Source organism: Chiloscyllium plagiosum, unplaced genomic scaffold (assembly GCF_037043375.1).
Source record: "Chiloscyllium plagiosum isolate Xiang-an unplaced genomic scaffold, Cpla_swu_hap1 HiC_scaffold_17, whole genome shotgun sequence".
Taxonomy (NCBI): domain Eukaryota; kingdom Metazoa; phylum Chordata; class Chondrichthyes; order Orectolobiformes; family Hemiscylliidae; genus Chiloscyllium; species Chiloscyllium plagiosum.
This window is the reverse complement of record NW_028270155.1, coordinates 40,363,004-40,386,109: the sequence shown is the minus strand read 5'-3', so window position 1 is coordinate 40,386,109 and position 23,106 is coordinate 40,363,004. Positions and strand designations below refer to the sequence as shown.

The 23,106-nt window shown below is 41.1% G+C and overlaps 1 long non-coding RNA gene across 1 annotated transcript; it reads right to left on the bottom strand.

The window, feature by feature from the left end:
• Positions 1-1,757: 1,757 nt before the first annotated feature.
• Positions 1,758-18,205, bottom strand: LOC148147319 (uncharacterized). The gene is made up of 2 exons (XR_015759947.1): positions 17,832-18,205; positions 1,758-2,005 (listed from the first exon to the last, which is right to left on the bottom strand). It is a non-coding gene; the product is annotated as an uncharacterized LOC148147319 (long non-coding RNA).
• Between the last annotated feature and the right edge of the window lie 4,901 nt (positions 18,206-23,106).

Genomic DNA, 23,106 nt, shown 5'->3' with positions numbered 1-23,106 from the left:
CAATAGAATGAGCAGGGACGTTTCTGGCTGTGGTAAAATTGACTGATTTATAAGTGTTCTTCTCTAGTACTCACCAATTCTCTTCCCACTTTTTAAAAATTGCCATCAGTATGCTAAGATCAGGCCTTTTTCCCTCAGTCACCTGGACACATTCATGCCCAGCTGCTAGATTACATGTGAATTAAAAACCCATACAATGCAACTCTGGTGCATTCTCTTTACTGACTCACACGAGTAACTTTTATCCTCCTCTTCTCAATACCAAATGACCTATCACTACTAGTCAGGACATTTTCCTTTTGTTAGGAAGACCAAAGCCTGTGGTTTTGGCATGTTTGAAGTACCTAGTAGATAGAATTTCAGCTTGGTCAAAGAAAATGCAAAGCTAGAAACAACTGAGCTGGTCTTGAATTATTTCTATCCCAATTCTATGCACCATCCTGAGACCTGTTAAGAATATCAATTCAGGTCTTTTTTTATAACAGCTAGTATTTTCTTTTAAATTGATTCAAACATCCACTGAGCGGATGAAGTTTGTGGGTGAGGTGGGGTTGCAGCAAAGAAAAAGGGAAATGGAGAGTTATCTTAAGTCAGTTGAATTTATACAATGACTTCTATCTTAATTATTTCTGGGTAACTTTGAGGTAGTTTTAGCAAACTCTTCCGTAGGACAGAGGTTTAAGTTCATTAAGTTCAAACCTGACAAAAGATCTGTGATTATTTGGCTAGAACCAAGAATTGGCACAAATGGATAGTAAAGTTTAAGGGGAAGGGTAATGAGTTACCTACAAATGAGTAACCTACAATGAGTAAAATTGAAGCTTCTCCTGAACTGGAACATCATCTCAGCAGATTTTGGGCAGAGACATAGAATGTTCACCAATAACAGACAAATTTAACACAGAAATCCACATTCTTCTATTTTATGGCATTACTTAATTGTTAGATTTAAAAACATAAACTTATGATCTTGTGATCCTTATGATTTCCCAAACCCACCACAATACACCAAGTCATTTGTAACATGATTCAAATCATAAACATGAAATCATTAGGAATTATTACTGTACCACAACATTTGAAATACTTAAAAATACAAGTTGAAGGGTTAAGCCATGAAACTTGCATTATAAATGGTAAAAAATGCTAAACATCCTCCATAATTATTTCAATAGGTTCTATCAGTTCAAAAGACGTGACTAAAACTGACAAATGTGAAATACTTTATGCTTTGAACTTGCTAAAGCAAAATTAACTGCTTTTATACAAGACTCAATTCCAAGATTCAAGGTCAGTAACAATTCGTCGACTGTAATTGAAGTAGTTTCATCATCCTTTATACAACTATCTCTACACTCTGATTTTGCACTTGAACACTGAACCAAAATGAAAAAAGAACTCCTTTAGAAATACAAACAAACAGCAATGCCAGCTTCTCTATTTCTATCAGAACAGAACACAACACATCTGTCACTTACATTATTCTAATTCTTAGAATCATTTGCACTCTTACACAGAAACCCTAAACTTGGCCCCCTGGATAGTTCAGAACCAACATAACAGCTGTTGATCATTCAATGGGCTTTTGTTCTGTTAACACAGAGGTGGCAGCAACAGGTGCTGGTTATGCCAATTTGACTATGGTGAATTGCTGCAAGCTGACTACCTGCACCAACCAAGAGGATTTCAGATTTGGATTAGAAGTGTGAAGGGGTAAGCTTTAAATCAAAAGCAAAACATCCAAAACAAACTTCTCCTTTGTTCAGTCTCATCTGTTTATTTTATAGTTCCCTGCCAGAGCCAATGCAATAATGCAAAAAGGTCTGGAGGCACAGAGCATACATCACCTTGTGAAACAGTTTTGCTTCCCATCTGTGAAAACAAATTGCAACTGGCAGCAAACATAAATAGGCCGCTATATGGCAGAGTTTCTCTCCTGGTGTCCAAGTCCTCCACTCAATTAATTCTCATTTCATTTCACATTGATTTTCCACTATGAAATGGTCTGCAGGCAAAAGAAAATGTAAATTGACAAACATTCACATTTGAGCAATAGTCCAAATATAAACCTTACATATAGCTTGTTCTGTGTTTGCAATTATTCGGATCTACAGTTTAAATAGTGAAATTGGTATACCAATACTACTTCCTATGATCCAAGACAAGAGGAAAGAGGGTGTAGGTTTGCACGCTGAGCTGTAGGTTTGATATCCAGACGTTTCATTACCTAGCCAGGTAATGAAATGTCTGGATATCAAACCTAAGCTCAGCGAGCAAATCTACACCCTAAACCTCAACCTGAGCTGCAATTCTTCACAAACCTTACACAAGAGGAAAGAGTGGTTGACATGGGCTGAATATTAAATGGCATTTTCTGATAGGAATTTTCTTCTGTACCTAGTTGCTTGAAAAATTAAGTTGGATTTTAAAAAATTCTCCAAGCTTATGAAAGAATAAGCTAAAAGAAACAAAAGTGGAATATATACACATTGACAATTTATATATTTGTGCTTCTATACATTGACATTTTTATACAGTGGTTATTTAATTCATTTGCACAGGGATGTTCTAACAGAAAATAAAACTGAATAAATGTATAGATGCTCCTCTGGATAATGAAGATCTGAAGATCAGAGTAGTATGCCCAATGTCCTGGCCAGCAATTATTCTTCAACCAGCACCATGATCAGGTCATTTATTTCAATTGTGTTTGTAAGGCTTTGCTGTACACAATTTGGTTCCTGTCTATCCTACAAGGCTTCAAAAACAAATGTAGTAAAGCATTTTAGGACATCTTGAGATCAAGAAAAAAATGATATCTTTATTTCACTCTTTCTTCCTTGAACAGAAGATCTAATTGAATTAAAATTAGAATATAGGAAAAACAACAGATGGAAGTTTAGATCTTCAGTGTATGATTTCAACAGGTACTGTTAATTTTGACATTCATGAAATGATGCTGAGATAGCATAGGTAAAAACAAAGCAAATTCTGAGTTTTGAAAAGATTGATATTGCCAAAGTTAACAGATTTACTTCTTAATTTTCTCTTTGAAATTGCTATATCATTTATTATTTTGAAGGGAAGAGGGAAGGGTCCTAAACTTAAAATAAGCAGACGCATTCATTGATTAGATATGAGATTTGACAGGGATTTGACTTGTAAAGTTATTTAGATCTTTGACGTTATTTTGCCCCCTAGTTCTTTTCTGCCCACAGAGGAACAGGCAAGTAACATACTTCCAAGTTTCCACCACAGTTTCCTTCAGCTTGTGAATTAGCAGTATTCCTTCTTTACTGTAGCAACAGCTGACCTGTGTTCACTACCACAAAGCAATACAGCAGAATGGGAATTAAGTACAGAGTTGGGAAACACACATGCATCCCACAATTCAATGCACAAATATTGCAAGTCACCAAACCATCAACTGTATGTGACCAAATAAAATGGAGATAAATATATAGTCTACATTTCACTCAATCATTTTGAAATAAGTAACTTGAATGAAATTTAAACCAAGCATCACAAGAGGATAAAATGAATTGATATTAAAATTAAGTACATTCAGGTTTTTATTGATTTTGTGGATAGACTAAATGCAGGTGACTAAAATAAAATTTATAGAGGAGAAAACAATGCAGGACCACAATTTTGCAATTAATAGTAACAGTTATTTTAAAACCTACTTCAGCAAGAAAATTTTGTTTCCCTTCTTCACCCTATCCTATACACAATTGTCCTAAAGATGCAACTTTGTGGTTAGTACAATGTTCAGTGCTTCATCCCAGGATTAATTAGCTGAAGGCTCGACACCCAGTGTCGGTGGGCTATTTGTCTTGTCCTTTCCCTAACTCTTTCATAAGAACTAATACAAATTGTAGAAATCTTACTGTGGCCAGAACTTTTACTCATCTTCAGGAATCACATGAAGCAGCAAAGCTGAATTTCTGCTGCAGCTTCCAAATTCACAACATCCACTAAAGAGAAGGGCAAAGGCAGCAGGTATGAGAACACAAGTAGACAGGATAGTGAAGTTGGTGTTTAGTACCCTTGCCTTTATTTGTCAGGGCATTGAGTACAGGAGTTAGGTGGTCATGCTGCGGCTGTACGGAACATTGGTTAGGCCATTTTTGAAATTTTGCATTCAGTTCTGGTCTCCCTGTTATAGCAAAGTTGTGAAACTTGAAAGTATTCAGAAAAGATTTACAAGGATGTTTCCAGGGTTGGAGGATTTAAGCTATAGGGAAAGGCTGAATATGCTGTAACTATTTTCCCTGGAGTGTTGGAGGCCAAGGCGTGACTTTATAGAAGTTTATAAAAACATGAGAGGCAGGGTTTTGTCCCCAAGGTAAGAGAGTCCAAAACTAGATGGCATAGGGGAGAGGGGAAAGATTTAAGAGGGATCAGAGGGGTGACTTTTTCACAGAGGATGGTGCGTGTATGGAATGAGCTGCCAGTGGACGAGTTGGGTAAAATTACAACATTTAGAAGGCACCTGGATGGGTAGATCCATAGGAAGGGTTTAGAGCGATATGGGCCAAAAGCTAGCAAATGGGACTAGATTAATTTAGGATATCTGATCAGCCTGGTTGAGTTGGACTGAAGCGTCTATTTCCATGTTGTACATCTCTGTGATTCTATGACTATCATTTCCACATACCGTTCTCAATCATATACCATCCTGACATAAACATGCAATTTTGAATCAAAATTCTAAAATTCCCCATCCAATAGATTGTGTGGACAATTTCACCACACAGACTATAGTAGCTCAAGAGGATAACACACCACTCCTTATCAAACAGTGATGGTGATTGTTTTATGTTCCTCCTATCTGGTCACCCTTCTATAGGAAGGATGTTGTTAAAATGGAGAGTTCAGAAAATATCCACAAGGATGTTGCCTGGACTGGAGGGTTTGAATTATAGGGAGAGACTGAATAGGTTGGTGTTTCTTTCTCCTGCAGTATCAGAGAATGAGGGGTGGCCTTATAGAGATTCATAAAATCATGAGGGGCACAGATAGGCCTTTTTTTCCCAGGGTGGGAGAGTTCACAACTAAAGGGCATGGCTAAAGGTGAGAGGAGAAAGATTTAAAAGAGACCCGAGTGGTAAGGTTTTCACACAGAGTGGTACACGAACGGAATGAGCTGCCAGAGCGGTGGAGGTTGGTACAATTGCAACATTCAAAACGACAACTGGTGGCTTATATGATTAGAAAGTATTTAGAGCGGTATAGGCCAAATGCTGGCAAATGGGACTAATTCAGACCAGTATATCTGATCAGCATGGATGAATTGGACTGAGGATCTGTTTCCATGCTGTATGACTCCGAATCTAACAATAAATGTCGCATTGAGTCAGCTGTCACGCTGAAGAATTAAAAATCCTATATTACGTTTTTCAGTAGATAGCCAAACCCATTCTTTCCCCCAGTGTCAAAATCATTGGCAATATATAGGTCAAGTGAGAAGTCCAGAGGTATTTTAATCAGGGAGAAAAAGGGAAGTAAGGATTTTGTTAATGACCATAGTGACAGCTAGCATAGGAAAAGAGGTGTGAAACGAAACCTCCATATTTGACGGCATTGGAAAATGGTTCAACAGGGATGTTTGATAATAATAGTTTAATGCTTGGAGCAATGTCTCAATCGATGTGGAATGGAACTTTGTGGACACAGAAGAATGACTTTTTTTACTTTCGACAGTACAAATTGCCAAATTCAAAGCCATTAGCATTTAAATGATTGTGGCTATGTTCATGGACCTAGGAAGTTGATTTGCAGACATCTAGGTGACATTTCCAGTGCTTTGGACCCTCCTGTGAAGTGCTGTACTCTCTCTTCTGGAATTTATTTGGTTCCGTTCCTGCTGCTTCTGGTTGCCAATTCCGGGAGTTCATTGTAGTAGCTATTGGGTCTAGGTCTGTGTTTGTTAACGGAGCCTTTGGATGAGTGCCATGCTTCTAGAAATTCTCTGGCTGTCCTATGTTTAGCTTGTACTATTATCATTGTGTTGTGCAAGTCAAATTTGTGGTTCGTGTCATCTGTGTGTATGGCTACTATGGACAGCTGGTCATGGCACTTAGTGGCTAGTTGGTGTTTGTGTATGTGGATTGCTAGTTGTCTGCCTGTTTGTCCTATATGGTGTTTCATGCAGTCATTGCATGGAATCCTGTAAATCAATGTTCGTCTTGCACATGATGGGATACGGTCTTTTGTTCTGGTGAGTTGTCTGAGCGTGGCTGTTGGTTTGTGAACTGTCAGGAATCCGAGTGGTTGGGGACGTCTGGCTGTTAGTTCCGAGATGTTTTTATATATGGCAGCACGGCTACCATGTCCTCGTCACATTGTCTTGTTTGCGAGGCATCTGCAGATGAAGTTGTGGGCTATCCATTCTTGGTGAAGACTCTAGAGATGAGTTCTTACTTTCGTTGAGGTCAGGGATAGTGTAATCTGTTGTAGTCCTTTTGAATAAGGTCCTAATGCAACTTCTCGTGTGGGTGTGTGTTTCAGATGTGATCCCTGTGTGCGGGTTTTATTGTAAGAAATCACAAAGTTTTGTTGTTAAATTAAGATAGACTGCAATTTGAAAATAATTTAAAAAGTGTACATTCAGCATTGAGAATAAAAAGTATTTCAACTTTTACATCCTTAAAATTGGTTTCTATTCTATTGCTACACTGAAATATATCATTTATTTCCCTAGCATCAGATCCATCGTTCTGACTAGAAACTCAAAAACCTTTAACAACCTTTGACATTCCAATCTCTTTCTCAATTGCCCATAAATTAATCTTGAATTAGACAGAAAACAATTTTATAACATGGGAAGAATGGTACAAATGTGATGTTTTATATAATAGTGTTTGTAGCGGTCTCTTTAATTCAAGTTAAAAGGGAAGAACAAGGTGACATCATCTGCTTTAAATTCTGTCTGACAGTTTGGGAGTCAGGGGTAGCGGTAGTAAGAGAGAACAAGTGGAGAGTTACTAGCAAAGTGCAAATTTTCACACTGGAAAACAACAGAAGAATCAAGAACGCTAAATGTGGTCAGACTTTTTGACTCTCAAGTTCTTATATTAAAAAAAAGAGGCATCTCACAGAGACAAAAAGATGCAGCCAGTATGATCAGCAACAGTAAGGCAGGTGCAAGTTCGCTCCAAGTTACAGGAAAAATGCAGGAGAGAGGGTAATCTGGTCAAAGAGACACATCCGAGGGCAATCGCAAGACTCCAGAAGATTTGTGGTGCTGAAAAAGCACAGCCGGTCAGGGCAGCATCCAAGAAGCAGAAGAATTGACGTTTCAAGCAGAAATCCTTCATCAGTAATGAGGCTTGTGGTCGAAGGAGGAGAGAGATAAATGGGAGGGGGTGGGGCTGGAGAGAAAATAGCTGGGAATACATAGGTAGATGAAGGTGGGGGGAAGGTAATAGGACGGAGAGAAGGGTGAAGCGGACAGAAAACGGACAGGTAGGACAGTTCAAGAGAGCGGTGCTCAGTTGGAAGGTTAGATCTGCGAAAAGGTGGGGAAGGGGAAATCCTGCTCCTCAGATGCTGCCTGACCAGCTGTGCTTTCCCACCACCGGACTCTGACTTGATCGGCAATCCTCATTTTTCCAAAAGATTTGCCCTGGCAACACTGATAGAGAGAAAATAAATCAACTGGTCTCACGTTGATAGTCTGTTGAAAGATTCTCCAAAAACTGATGAACGTACTTTTTGACAATCATCTGATATTATGATTGATGAAGGAGAGAAACGTGTACCCAATGGAAGCAGGGAGTGATGGACTGCTTCCTCGAAACACACACACTTCTTCCACTTTGTAGCCTCAACAGAAAATTCCATACAGAAATTTCTAGTTGTTAGAAAATGGAGAAAATAATACATGATCAAAGAAATCGAACATATAATTGAAATATGTGTTGAACTGAGTCATTAGAATCATTTATCAACGAGTCCATGCTATGAACATCTGCTCCTGTTAAAAATGCTTCAGGGCACAAATGACTTCATGACACAGTTTGTCCTACATTTGAAGGATTTTAGCTTTTACCCTGAACTCGAACAGTGTTATTGAGACAATTGGGGATTCCCATTATTTATGCCCTCTTCTCTCCAAGAGTTTTGATCAAAGTTGATTCAACAAAGGAAGATCAACTCAAATATACTTTGTGCCTGTTTTAGTAGTAATGTAGCCTTAGAGTCTGCTTTCCTCAGGCAGCAGCGTGCAGCATAGCTTCTGAAACAGACAGCATTCTCAACAGACAGTCACTTCCTATACAAACGTGTGCGTCATTTATCATCCACGTTGACACATGGATTACTGTAGTTAACTATTGTAATTTCTAGAGTGTGGTGCTGGAAAATCGACATTTCGGGCAAAAGTCCTTAAATTTCCCAAAACATTGATTTTCCTGCTCCTCGGATGCTGCCTGAACTGCTGTGCTTTTCCAGCACCACACACTCGGCTCTAATTTCCAGTATCTATGGTCCTCACTTTCGCCTATTCTAATGTATATAAATAACTGGCTTTTTTCTAAAATCTAAATTTAGTTCCTTGATTTTTTTTTTGATTTTCAAAGAATCCATACTGCATTATTTTACAAACTTCACTTATATTTACTTTTTATTTCTGATGACACCCACAATCAGCATACAGCATACTTCAGTAATCTGATCGTCAATTAATTATTCATATACAGGATGAAAGGTGGCAGTACATAGCCCTTCAGGAGATCCAGTGTCTGTAAACACAAGTTTTGAGTAAATTATAAAACCCAACACCTGTTGGATCCCATTGTGAAGGAAATCATTGTCCAAAGTAGAAGAGTAGGATTAATATCAAGCATTTCTGTTTTAACATTAAAAGCAGAAGAGAAATCAATAATGGATTAAGTTGCCTAACCTATCTATATCCTGTTGGGTTAGATGGACAAAGATCAGAACTGCATCACTCATGAGGTTGAGCGGGAAGACGTAACTAAACAACACGTAGAATAAGAGGATCTAAAGGCACTTCAACTTAATCATTCATAACAATCAATACTAAAGCAACAGGTTGGTAATCATTCCAGCTTAACAGCTAAACCTTCAGGGTAACGGGGATAGTGATGAACGATTTCAAGGAAGGAACAAACTATATACAGGTATTAAGCAATTTCTAAAAGACCACAGAGAAGGGAACTACTAATTGATAAGTGTATATCATCCAGAATTTGTCTCGAGACTGAAATCCCTTGGAGAATTGACTACCTGTGGGGTTAACATTTTAAGACATTAATGAAAGCTGTTATTTCTACCATTTACAGGTTGCCTGCTAAATAATGCTCAATATTGCTTTTGATTTGTTATTTTGTATCTTGCTATTCTTCACGTCAGTAATTAGGACCAAAACTATGACAACTGAACTTCTGTAAAGGCTTGCAAGTGTTACATGTGAACTTCAATGAGCTCCTGCAAAATGAGCCAGGGGTTTCACAACAGGATATCCAAAATTACAAAGGACTACGATGTAATGCAATTCGTTTGACTGGTGAACCAGTTACCAATAGTTTTAGTTATTGACTTTCCACCTGAGATCATTGTTTCCCCGAACATTTCCAAATGGGACCTCATTACAAGACTGAAAAAGTGCTGAGACACTCCTCGATGAAAACTGCCAGAGAAAGAGAAGTTGGCAGTGGTGATGGGCATAAGGAAGTAGACCTGTGGAAGTCGGATGGTGGTGGGAGGGAAATGCAGACACTCAAGAGCATACACAAAGGCACTTTCCCATAAGGGAAGCTCAACACTCCAGTTTGGAGACTTGTTTTAGGAGTCAGAAGATTTTGGTTTGAAATGGTCATTGTCTGCCAGTTGTGTCACTGGATGTTATTCAAGACTTGCTGTCAAGGGAATTGAGGTGGTTAATTATTAAAAAACATTTTGAAATCAGCTGGACACTTCAAGAAACTGTCCCACAACTGACCTTATCATAAATGAAAGGATGCAGCTGATGGTGGGAATGCCAAACATGCTTCTCTAAAGAACCACTACATTGATGTTCTTTTGGCTTCAATGAATAGCTTTCAACAATCCCAATCATCTTCCTTGGTGTCAGAAATGACTCCATTTGTTGAATAATTTTTCCATTCGCTCCCACTGAATGTATTTTTTGCTAGGGATTCTTGTGAAGAAACGTAAGCCTTGGTGTGAAGGGTAGTCTCCTCAGCTGAAGTACTGCGTCAAGTTCTAGCCACCACACTTTCAGAAGAATGCAAACGTACTGGACGGAGGGCAAAACAGGTTTAAAATAATGATTCTGGGGAGAAGCATTTCAGAAATGGAGATGTATAGGAAAAATTGGCACAGTATACCTTGAAGAGAAAGCTGAGAGGAGATTTAATTCAAGCATTTATTAAATCATGAGGGGTCTGGATAGAATAAATAGGAAAAAAAAGTTCTCATTCATGAAAGGATCAAAAATGACAGCGCACAGATTTAAAGTAATTAGTTAAAGCAAAAGTGATACGAGGACAGTTAAAAATCAAGCACAAAGCATTGGGTCTGGAATGACATGTAGATCAGACTGGCTATGGATTACAGATTTCCTTCCCTAATCACTTTGCACATCAAGGGATTAGGGTCTGGAATGAATTACCTGAGAGTGTGGTGGAGCATCCAAAAGAAAATTAGATGGCTTACTAAAAGGAAATAATGCGTTGATTATGGAGAAAAAAAACCCAAGAAATTAGTCCTAGAAGAGATGCTCAGTTGAAGAGTTAGCACAAGCATGAAAAGCCTCCTTCTGCACTATAACAATTCTATAATTTAGTGATTAAACATTGGGTCTTTGCTGTGCCCTCCATTTATAGACACTCCAGGTAGGGGAAACAACTTCTCAACATGTATCCTGTCAAGCCTACTAAGAATCTTATAAGTTGCAATGAAATCACCTCTCATTCTTCTAAATTCCAGAGTATAAACTCCAAACTACTTAATCTCACACTACAGAACTCATTTCAGGAATCAATCCAATAAGCCTTTGTTGTACTGTTCCTAAAGTGAATATGTGCTTTTTTGGATTAGGGTAACAAAACTATGCACAACACTTCAAATGCGACCTCACCTTGAACAAAATTGCATTTGTACTCCAGCCCCTTTACAACAAAGGTCAAAATGTCTTTTACCTGAATTGCTTGTTACATTTTGTTCTATTCTTTGTTGGGATATAGGCATCAATGTCAAAGTCAAAATTTATTGACCTCCCTAATTAATCTTGGTTTGCTGGGCCGTTTCAGAAGACGGTTAAAAGTCAACTACATTGCAATGGGTCTGAAATAACATGTGGATCAGACAGGCTATTACAGATTTCCTTCCCGAATGGATATTACAGAACCAGATCAATTTTTACAACAATTGATTACTAGATGAGTGACATGACCACCACACTATGATATCCCAGCTGCATGTGAACTTTGTGCTGCTTGAAAATGAACAACCAAATCTATCAGAATATCATTTTAAAAATTAATACCGTGAAAAAAATGCTTTGCTTTTCCCAAAGTGATAATCTCCTTTCCCCACATTTCATCCTACTGACTTACTGTCCAGTCATTAATTCTTCGGAGCCCAGATCTCTCAGAGCTGTTCCACTTTGTTTATTTGTGTCAATCCAATACATTCATAAAAACGTTTTTCTAAGACAAGATCAGTAGCAATACAATATTCCTCATAACTCACTAGTAGTTAATGCCTTCCACTCATCCATCCTAAAAACGATATTGATGAATATGCAGAACTGCAAAAAAAGTTCATTAAATGCCCAATTTTTAGTGTCGCTGTAGAATAAGACGAGCAGTATCACTACATCAAAATAGTGCCATAAATGTTAAAAATAATAAATTGTACAAAACATTTTTTAAAAATTACAATAACAAATTAGCTAGTTAATAACACAATCCACCTCTAACAACTTAGTTAAACTGCCTATTTTCACAGAATTCAAGCAGGGAGGTTTGACTAATGGCTGTTCAGGTCCAGACAGCAGATAATTCACATATCAAAATTACAGTTAAATACCTTGCACTCAAAAGCAATTAAGCAAATATGGAAAACATTTCCATAAAATTGCATTTTCTAAATAATTTCCTAGCAAAAAGGAACAAGTACAGTAAGATTGACAGAGATTGCTTCTCCCTAAAACCTAATCAAGTGCAAATATAATACTATTGCTTTAACTGGTCATATAGAAATGGCTAGTCATTGAAAATAGAACAGAATCCCTACAGTATGGACACAAGCCATTCAGCCCACACTGACCATCTGAACAGTATCCCACCCAGTCCCACCCTCCTAACCTCTCCCTGTAACTGTACATTTCCCACAGCTAATCCACTTAACCTGGACATGATGAGCAATTTAGCATCAACACAACACTTGTCTTCTTATATCTCCCATAGAACACATGGGGCGGGGGGAGCCTGACAGCATTTTTCATAACAATGACCTTGGCTTAAAGGCTGATGTTTTAAGTCAGGATACATCACTCAACATCAACGCTTTGTATAAATGAAAAAGGAAAATGGAAACAATACAGTACATGTACAATTTGAGTGACAATATAATAGATTCTTCATTCAGGTTGACTTTTCATTAGCCCAGATTTTACTTGCAAATGAACATGGGAATGAGGATGGGTAGGTTACTCATCCCTTTGAGCCTGTTTCACCATTTGATACAATCATGCTATTCCAATTACTTCACATTCCCACCTACCCTATTGTCTTGGGCAAAAGAAAATTCTCTTCTCTGCCTTAAATGAGCAAGGCATTATTTAGAAATAGTAACCCTCGTTCTAGAATTTTCCACAAAACAATGCATCCACCTTGTCAACATCTTTAATTTGAATCAAATTACCTCTGGCTTTTCTAAATTATAGGAAATACAATAGCAACCTGTCCACCCTCTCCCCAGGCAACTCACCTATTCCAGATATTAGTCGAGTAAACCATCTTTGAATTGCTTTCTTTAAAATAAGATGACCAATATTATTCAGAGTACTCCAGGATGGTCCCATCAACACCCCACATAAAAAAAAACTTCCTCATTTTGCATTCTGGTTCTCTTACAATATGTATTTTTTTAAAATCAACATTCCCATTAGGTTATACCTACATAATAATCTTTTGCAACTTATGTACTAGGACACACAGTTCGCTCTATCTCCGCTCTTTAACCTCTCACAATTCACATGACACTTATTATTCTTCCTTCTAAAATGGAAATTTCACATTTCCCTACAATATAATTTATTTGCAAGATCTTTACCTACTTATTTCAAATGTCTATACCTTGACAGTCTCCTTACATCTTCTCTACAACTTACTTTCCTACCCAATTTCACGTGATCAGCAAATTTAGCAAGCAAACGTCCAGTTCCTTCAATCCAGGTTGTTGATATAAATTATAAAAGGTTAAAGGCCGCAAGCACTGTGGCGCAACACTTGTAACATCTTAATGATCCTTTCTGGCTATGTTCTGTTTCTTGTTGAGGAGGCAATCTTGCAGCTATATCAATGTGTTACTAATGATGTCATAAGCTTTTATTTTTCTTAAATCTGAGGAACTCTGGAAAATTAAAACAAACGTATCAGCTATTTCACTAGTCACTCCTTTTAAGATCCTAGAACGAAGTCGATAAGGTCCTGGAGAACCGTCAGCCCATAGCTCCAATTACTAGCACCACTTCCCTGGTGACTAATTTTCCAGAGTTCCTCCTTCATTTCCATTCACTGATTCACAATTATTTCTGAGATGTCAATTTTATCTTCCACTGAAGACTGGTGCACATTGTTGCACAATGCCAAAAGTAGTCCAGACAGTTCTCTCGTTGGCTCCAAAACATTAAAATTAAAAGAAAAGTAAACTACTGCTGAAACTGGAACTCCTGTAATAAAAACAAAGTGCTGTAGAAACCCAGCAGGTCTGGCAGCATCCACAGAGAGAGAAACAGTTAACATTAAGATGAATATGATATTTCAGAAGAGTAGTTGAATTTCTCCAGAATATTCTGCTTTTATTCTACAAATTCATCCCAGCTACCTTTGGCCATCTAACTTTTCCAGTTTTTGCAGTAAGTTATAATTATCACCCTATCTTTTTGGCAAGCTCACATTAATATTTGATTTATATTCCATACGACCACGGGGTTACGGTTAGGGCAGCTTTTTATTTTACATACCACTCTTGAGAGTTACTTCTTGCCTTCATCATTTCTTATTTCTACCCAAACCACATCAATATCCTGATTCCCTGCACTTAGATCATCACCCCTTATTGTATTGATACCAATGATTAACACAGCCACCTTTTCAGAGCTTCCTTTCTTTCCTAAGGGGAACGTAACCTTCAATATTCAGTTCCCAATCTACTTTTCAACAATATCTCTAATAACCATCAGATCAGATCATACTTATTCCTATTTGTGTTATCAGCTCATCGGTTTCATTTTGAATGTTACTTCAAGTGGAGAACTTTTAGTTTTGTCCTTCTGCAATAGCAATGGCAGCAAACTTGGTAATTACAGTCATTGCTCCTCTGAAATGAAAAGCAATGTCTGAAATCCAGAAATGCACAGAATGCAAAAATCCAGGAATTACTGTTTGGAATTTGACATTTTTTCAGTTCAGTGCATTCTACTGGACTGCACGGAGGGACACCTCTGATGACTAATGACATACTTCAGAGTTTATTCTGAAAAAGTGACACCATGCTGATTTGAGATAAAACTAGTTTTTAAAAAGTCCATAATTACTCATATGGAGCCTCTTTAGAATTATAGAATCCCTACAGTGTGTAAGCATCAAGTCAACTGATTAGGGATAGTCAACATGGCTTTGTGTGTGGGCAATCATGTCTCACAAACTTGAGTTTTTTTTGAAGTAGTAACAAACACGATTGATGAGGGCAGAGCAGTAGACATGATCTACATAGATGGAGGGCTTCGGCCTGGAAAGTCGATTTCCCAGCTCTGCTTTTCCAGTAACAAGTCTGCTCAAGTCTGATCTCCAACATCTGCAGACCTCACTGTCTCATCAGTGATCTATATGGCATTCGACAAGGTTTTCCCATGGGAGATTGCTTAGCAAGGTTAGATCTCATGGAAGCTGAAATTTTATTGCTGGAACAGCACAGCAGGTCAGGCAGCATCTAGGGAACAGAAGATTCGACGTTTCGGGCACATGCCCGAATCCTGAGGAAGGGCATGTGCCCGAAACGTCGAATCTTCTGTTCCCTAGATGCTGCCTGACCTGCTGTGCTGTTCCAGCAATAAAATTTCAGCTTTGATCTCCAGCGTCTGCAGACCTCACTTTCTCCTCGAAGATCTCATGGAATACAGGAAGAACGAGTCATCTGGATACAGAACTGGCTCAAAGGTAGAAGACTGAGGTTGGTGGTGGAGTGTTGTTTTTCAGCCTGGAGGCCTGTGACCAGTGGGTTGCCACAATGATCAGTGCTGGGTCCACTACTTTTCATCATTTATATAAATGATTTGAATGTGAGCAGAAGATGTATAGTTAGTAAGTTTGCAAATGATACCAAAATTGGAAGTGTAGTGTTCAGTGAAGAAGGTTACCTCTGATTACAATGGGATCTTGATCAGATGGGCCAATGGGTTGAGAAGTGGCAGATGGAGTTTAATTTAGATAAATGTGAGGTGCTGCATTTTGGGAAAGCAAATCTTAGCAGGACTTATACATTTAATGGTAAGGTCTTCAGGAGTGTTGCTGAACAAAACGACCCTTGGAGTTCAGATTCATAGCTCCTTGAAAGTGGAGTCGCAAGTAGGTAGGGTAGTGAAGGCGGCATTTGGTATGCTTTCCTTTACTGGTCAGAGTATTGAGTACAGGAGTTGAGAGGTCATGTTGCAGCTGTACAGGACTGGTTAGGCCACGGTTGGAATATTGCGTGCAATTCTGGTCTCCTTCCTATCGGAAAGATGTTGTGAAACTTGAAAGGGTTCTGAAAAAATTTACAAGCATGTTGCCAGGGTTGGAGGATTTGAGCTATAGCGAGAGGTTGAATAGGCTAGGGCCGTTTTCCCTGCAGAGTTTGAGGTTGAGGGATGACCTTATAGAGGTTTACAAAATTATGAGGGGCATGGATAGGATAAATAGACAAAGTCTTTTCCCTGGGGTGGGGGAATCCAGAACTAGAGGGTGTAGGTTTAGGGTGAGAGAGGAAAGATATAAAAGAGACGTAAGGGGCAACTTTTTTTCACGCAGAGGGTGTTACTTGTATGGAACGAGCTGCCAGAGGAAGTGGTGAAGGCTAGTATAATTGCAACATTTAAAAGGCATCTGGATGGGTTTATGAACAGGAAGGGTTTGGAGGGACCAGGTTCTGGCAAGTTGTACTAGATTGGGTTAGGATATCTGGTTGGCATGGACAAGTTGGACTGAAGGGTCGTTTCCGTGCTGTACATCTCTATGACTCCAAGTTTCCACCAACCCTCTGAAGAGCATCCCACCTCCACAACCCCACTTTAAGCCATTAAGGAGAACGGCATGGTGGTGAGCACTGCAGCCTCACAGCGCCAGAGACCTGGGTTCAATTCCCACCTCAGGCAACTGTGTGGAGTTTGCCCATTCTCACAGTGTCTGCATGGGTTTCCTCCAGGTACTCCGGTTTCCTCCCACAATCCAAAAAAGTGCAGGTCAGGTGAACTGGCCATGCTAAATTCCACCAAGTGTTAGGTGCAGGGGTAAACATTGGGGAATGAGTCTGGGTGGGTGCACTTTGGCGGGTCGGTGTGGACTTGTTAGGCCGAAGGGCCTGTTTCCACACTGTTAAGTAATCTAATCTAACATTATTTTTGCTGAATGTCAACGTTCCCATTCTGAAAGAAATCCTACACCTTAAAAAAAATTTAAAGTATATAATTTAAGTTACCTAATTACTACACCCCAATATTTTAGATAAAAATTAAAAATAAATCAATTCAGCAATTTGACAATTTCTGATTTGCTGCCTTGGAGAATATGAAAATGTCACATGAAAAAGATCAGGAAACCATATCAGGAATTATAAAGACTGTGTACAAATTTAAGGTCAGCAGCAACTATTGTTGCTTTTTCTGATAGCTATAAAACCCTGCTTAACGTAATCGTTTTGCAGCAAATAAATGTCGCCCATAAAAACGTGATCATATTTAGATCAATTATTAGACTAATTCATTATTTCCTAGATACACCTCATCTCATATATAAGAGAGTATACTGATGATGGAAAAAGTGTTCGCCATCCCTGGATCTTTCAGGAATAAAATATCTCCGAGCTTATAGCTTGAACTCGACTTCAGGAAAACGACTGCCCTAAAAGGCAAATGCACACGTTTAAAATCGGAAATAAAAACACTCTTGAATACTATCTAGTAATTTCGTGTTTCCAATCACTGCTGTCTTTTCGCCAATTTAGAAAATGCTCAGATACTCTTCTACCTTGTAAAAAATATTCCCGTTTCGCTGACGGGAGATTTCTACCCGAGCTGGACCGACTGCCCTTCAATCGATGAAAATAACAAAGGGATCGGAATCACAACCCGGCCCAGACACCGCTACACCGGGGGGGGGGGGAAGAGGAGGTCTGTCTGAGCCACCAGCAAACAGGTGACAACGGATCTGGGCAGACCGGGCGGTGACACTTTGACCAAAACATAACCTGGGCCCGCAGGCTGGAGCCTGAAACAAAAACCCCTCTGCAGCCCAGGCTCCTTCTCCTCGTTCTTCCGCCTGATTTTAACACAATGGCCGCCGCTGCAGCTGCTGCCGCTTATTTACGGCCTTTACCTTTCCGTGCTCTTCTCGGAGCCGTGAGAGAGTCAGTGGCTGGGAGTGCGGCGGTTTGCCGGCGGCACAGGGCCGATGCTGCGAGTCTGCCATTTCCTCCAGAGCCGGAGCCGGAGCCCGAGCTTGTGTTTGATAAACACTCAGGAACTGGGAGTCCTAAAGAAATGTTTATGTATGTGATAACTGCAGCTGCACAACTCCTCACTCCTCGTCCGCATAGAGAGAGCAGGTCTTGTCATCAACACTGTCGGAGCGGAAAACATTTCACACTCGCATTATTAGCACAAATAGCCCGAAGCGCAGCTTTTCCTTTTTTCGCCGAAGCCGCTCGATCTCAGCAAATTCCACCGCCCGACGCCATCTTGCTCCGGGACGGTCTGGAACGCGGCACGTGACACAAGGGGGCGGGATGCGACTCGACACGTGATACAAGGGGAGGGGACGTAACACTACACGTGACATGGGGGGGCGGGGAAGCAACTCCATACGTGACGCAAGGGGCGGGGATGCAACTCCATACGTGACGCAAGGGGTGGTGAGCATGTAATTGTAGGTCACATGACTAATCCGCGTCTGGGTTCAGCACGGTGATAGCTGAGTACGTGACTCGGAAGGTAAACACACCGGGTGTCTGACTGCTTGAAACGCTACCTGCATGGCGCTGTCATTTTCTAAAAATTCTTAGAGGAGAAAGTGAGGTCTGCAGATGCTGGAGATCAGAGATGGAAATGTGTTGCTGGGAAAGCGCAGCAGGTCAGGCAGCATCTAGGGAACAGGAGAATCGACGTTTCGGGCATTAGCCCTTCCTGAAGAATTCTTACACTCATTCAAAACCACTTCGGAGTACCATCAGTTCTGAGGAAGGATCACTCGAACCGAAATGTTAACCATGATTTCTTTCGACAAATGCTGCCCGACCGGTTGAGCTTTCTCAGCAATTTCTGTTTTTTTTTAATTTTGGTGTACCATCATTTTACAGTGCACGTTATTGTTATTGTGGTGAATCCACACATTGTCCTGTTATTATCCGTTCTTGGTGCATTACCACAAAAGTGCTGCGTAATCCAAGTTGAATAATTTAAACTTCAAGTTCACCAGCTGTAAAGTTAGCTACAAATACATTAAAATAAAAGGATGCTAACTTTGTTCTTTAGATCATGTAGGTTACACTGCACAAGGCATGCACGAGGTAAGATCAACATTAGCAAGATCAGCATTATTTGAGGTTAGAGAATCCATTTATCTAATAACGGCCGGGAAGAAGCTGTTGATGAACCTGCTAGTGCATGTGTTCAAGCTTCTGTATCTCCTCCTGATGAAAGAGATTATAGGCGATCGTAACTGGGGAGCAATGGGTCTTCGATGATGTTGACTGCATTTCCGTGGCAACGAGCTGTGTAAATGGAGTTCTCAGATGGAGGGTTGGCTTCCGTGATGGTCTGGGCTGTGCATCCAGCCTCTGTAGTTTCTTAGTCCTGGACAGAGCAGTTGCCACACTAGGCTGTTATACAACCAGACAGTAAGCTTTCAGTGATGCATCTTTGGAAGTTAGTAAGGGTTCTTGTGAACATTTCAATTTTCCTGAGCTACCTGAGGAAGGAGAGGCATTGTTGTACCTTCTTGACTGGGAGATCCAGGATAGGTTGTCAATTATTTTTTTCTCAGAATGAACAGAACCTCTTTTTTTTTCCTTCATTTTTTCCCCCACACTACCACCTAACTGCGGTAGTGCTTATTTTTTCCCCAGCACCCATGTTGTGTGTGTGCAGGTTGAGACACAGTGAACGACAAAAGGTGCACAAATCTTTATTCAGTTTTCACAACCAGGAAGAAAGGAAACATCAAAGGGCAATGCTGTGTGATCAAACAGTGAAGGGGAGGGCAGGGATTAAATCAAAATAGAGTTAGAGGGGGAAATAATGCATTCCACTCCCTGCAGTGCCCACCTCTCCCTGAACAACTCCAGGGTGTTGGTGGACACCGCGTGCTCCTTCTTCAGAGATACCCGGGCTCTAACGTAACCGCGGAAGAGGGGCAGGCAGTCGGCCTTAACGACCCCCTCCACGGCCCGCTGCCTCGACCTGCTGATGGCCAGTTTGGACAGGCCCAAGAGCAGACCCACGAGTAGGTCTTCAGACCAGCCCTCCCTCCTCCGTACCGGGTGCCCAAGGATCAGGAGCGTGGGACTGAAGTGCAACCACGAGCAGAGGAGGTTTTTGAGAAAATCAAAAAAAGGGAGTGCAAACGCCCACACCCAATATACACATGGTCCACGGACTCCTCAGCACCACAGAACAAGCAGTTGGACTGGGAGTCGGTGAACCACCGCAATCTGCGGTTGCAGGGGACCGCTGCGTGCAGCACCCTCCACCCCAGATCCCCGAAAGGGGGAGGACTCCCACATAGGGAGCCCTCCACTGGAGATCCCCACCGCTTGGTGGCAAATGGGCATGCCAAGACGTGTCCAGACGGAGGATTAGGGAGAAGAAATGGATGGTGTGCAGCAGCAGTTGATACAGGGCCCGCCTTTTTACGTCCTTAAAAAGGGACAAAATTAAAATTCCGGAGGTGGCTCAGGTGTGGGGCACAGGCTCCTGCGGGAAGTACAGGACGTTAGGGCCAATGTGAAATTCCGTCCGGGCAGGGGTAAGCACGGACGGGATTCCACCGCACACCTGAGCATCCTCCAACTGGTGCACTATGTTGGGTCCGAGCACCACTGTTTTAAGGCGTCGGATGGCGGTGGCCACGTACTGGACGTCTACCAGTGCCCTGCTCGCTATGTCCTGCAGCAGCGTCCAGTCCAGGCCCCCGGCACCCAGCATGTCCCCGACCCTGGTCACCCTCGCCAGGTTGTCAATTATTAGCACTCTGAGGAGCTTGATTTTCTCCACCCTCTTATCCTCAGTTCCATTGATGTAGATGGGGGCTCCTTCTAGTCCTTTTTTTCTGAAGTCAATGATCCAATATTTAGTTTTGCCGATGTTGAGGGAGAGGTTGTTCTAACTGCTTGTCACCAAGTCCTCTATGTCATAGAATCATAGAGATGTACAGCATGGAAACAGACCCTTCGGTCCAACCCGACCAGATATCCCAACCCGGCCCATACCGCTCCAAACCCTTCCTATTCATATACCCATCCAAATGCCTCTTAAAATGTTGCAATTGTACCAGCCTCCACCACTTCCTCTGGCAGCTCATTCCATACACATACCACCCTCTGCGTGAAAAAGTTGCCCCTTAGGTCTCTTTTATATCTTTCCCCTCTCACCCTAAACCTATGTCCTCTAGTTCTGGACTCCACGACCCCAGGGAAAAGACTTTGCCTATTTATCCTATCCATGCCCCTCATAATTTTGTAAACCTCTATAGGATCACCCCTCAGCCTCCGACGCTCCAGGTAAAACAGCCCCAGCCTGTTCAGCCTCTCCCTGTAGCTCAAATCCTCCAACCCTGGCAACATCCTCGTAATTCTTTTCTGAACCCTTTCAAGTTTCACAACATCTTTTCGATAGGAAGATGACCAGAATTGCACGCAATATTCCAACAGTGGTCTAACCAATGTCCTGTACAGCCGCAACATGACCTCCCAACTCCTGTACTCAATACTCTGACCAATAAAGGAAAGCATACCAAATGCCTTCTTCACTATCCTATCTACCTGTGACTCCACTTTCAAGGAGCTATGAACCTGCACTGCAAGGTCTCTTTGTTCAGCAGCTCTCCTGAAGACCTTACCTTAAGTGTATAAGTCCTGCTAAGTTTTGCTTTCCCATAATGCAGTACCTTGTATTTATCTGAATTAAACTCCATCTGCCACTTCTCAGCCCATTGGTCCATCTGTTCCAGATCCTGTTGTAATCTGAGGTATCCCTCTTTGCTGTCCACTACACCTCCAATTGTGGTGTCATCTGCAAACTTACCCTTCGATATTTTGACTCATCGTCATTAGATATGGTGGTGTCATCATTGAACTCGTAGACGGTGTTCGTTCAGAATTTGGCAACAATCATGGGTTTGTAGTGAGTAAAGTAAGGGGCTGAGGTCACATCCTTTGGGATGCTCTAGTGTTGAGTGTTATTGTGGAGGAGGTGCAGTTCCTATCTTCATGGACTGTGGTCTTTGGGTCAGAAAGCTAAGGATCCAGTTGCAGAGGATGGAGCCGAGACCAAGGTCTTGGAGTTTTAAGATCGATCTGGAGAAGACAATGGTGTTGAAGGTGAGCAGGAGTCTGATGTGTCTTTAAAGTCCAGATGTTCCAGGGATGAGTGCAGGTCTAGGGCAATGGCATCCCCTGTGGACTTGTGACATCAGTCTGGGATTGAGGCAGTTTGGGAGACTGGAGTTGATGTGAGCCATGACCAGCCTTTTGAAGCACTTCATGATTATTGAGGTGAGAGCCTCTGGGCAGTGGTCATTAAGGCAGGTTGCATGTGCTTTCTTAGATCCCGGGATGATGGTGGTCTTCTTAAAGCAGGTGGGGACTTCGGCTTGGAGAGAGGTTGAAGATGTCGGTGAATACCTCTGCCAGTTGATCCGCACAGAATCTGAGTGCTCGACTACTCCCAGGAAGACCGATCTGACATCTGCAGTGGTTTGTTGAGGCAGATGACACCATTCTGCAGGCATTCTGCTCGAACCAAGCATAGAAAGCATTAAGTGCATCAGGAGGGTCGTGTCTTTGTAATCATGAAGCAGGGATTTTTAAATTATTTGTTTATTCTTTATATTCTTTATTCCATTGGCATCAGGTCATTACAAACTGGAAGAGATATATTTGTAATGTATGCAGGGAGCAATCTTAATTCTCTCCCTTCAAAAATATACTTATCCTTTTCCAATAACTTATCAGGGCTTTGATATTGGAGCTTATCATAGAGATGTACAGCATGGCAACAGACCCTTCGGTCCAACCCGTTCATGCCGACCAGATATCCCAACCCAAACTAGTCCCACCTGCCAGCACCCGGCCCACATCTCTCCAAACCCTTCCTATTCATATACGCATCCAAATGCCTCTTAAATGTTGCAATTGTACCAGCCTCCACCACATCTTCTGGCAGCTCATTCCATACACGTACTATCCTCTGCATGAAAAAGTTGCCTCTTAGGTCTCATTCATACCTTTCCCCTCTCGCACTAAACATCTGCCCTCTAGTTCTGGACTCCCGACCCCAGGGAAAAGACTTTGTCTATTTATCCTATCCATGCCCCTCATAATTTTGTAAACCTCTATAAGGTCACCCCTCAGCCTCCGACGCTCCAGGGAAAACAG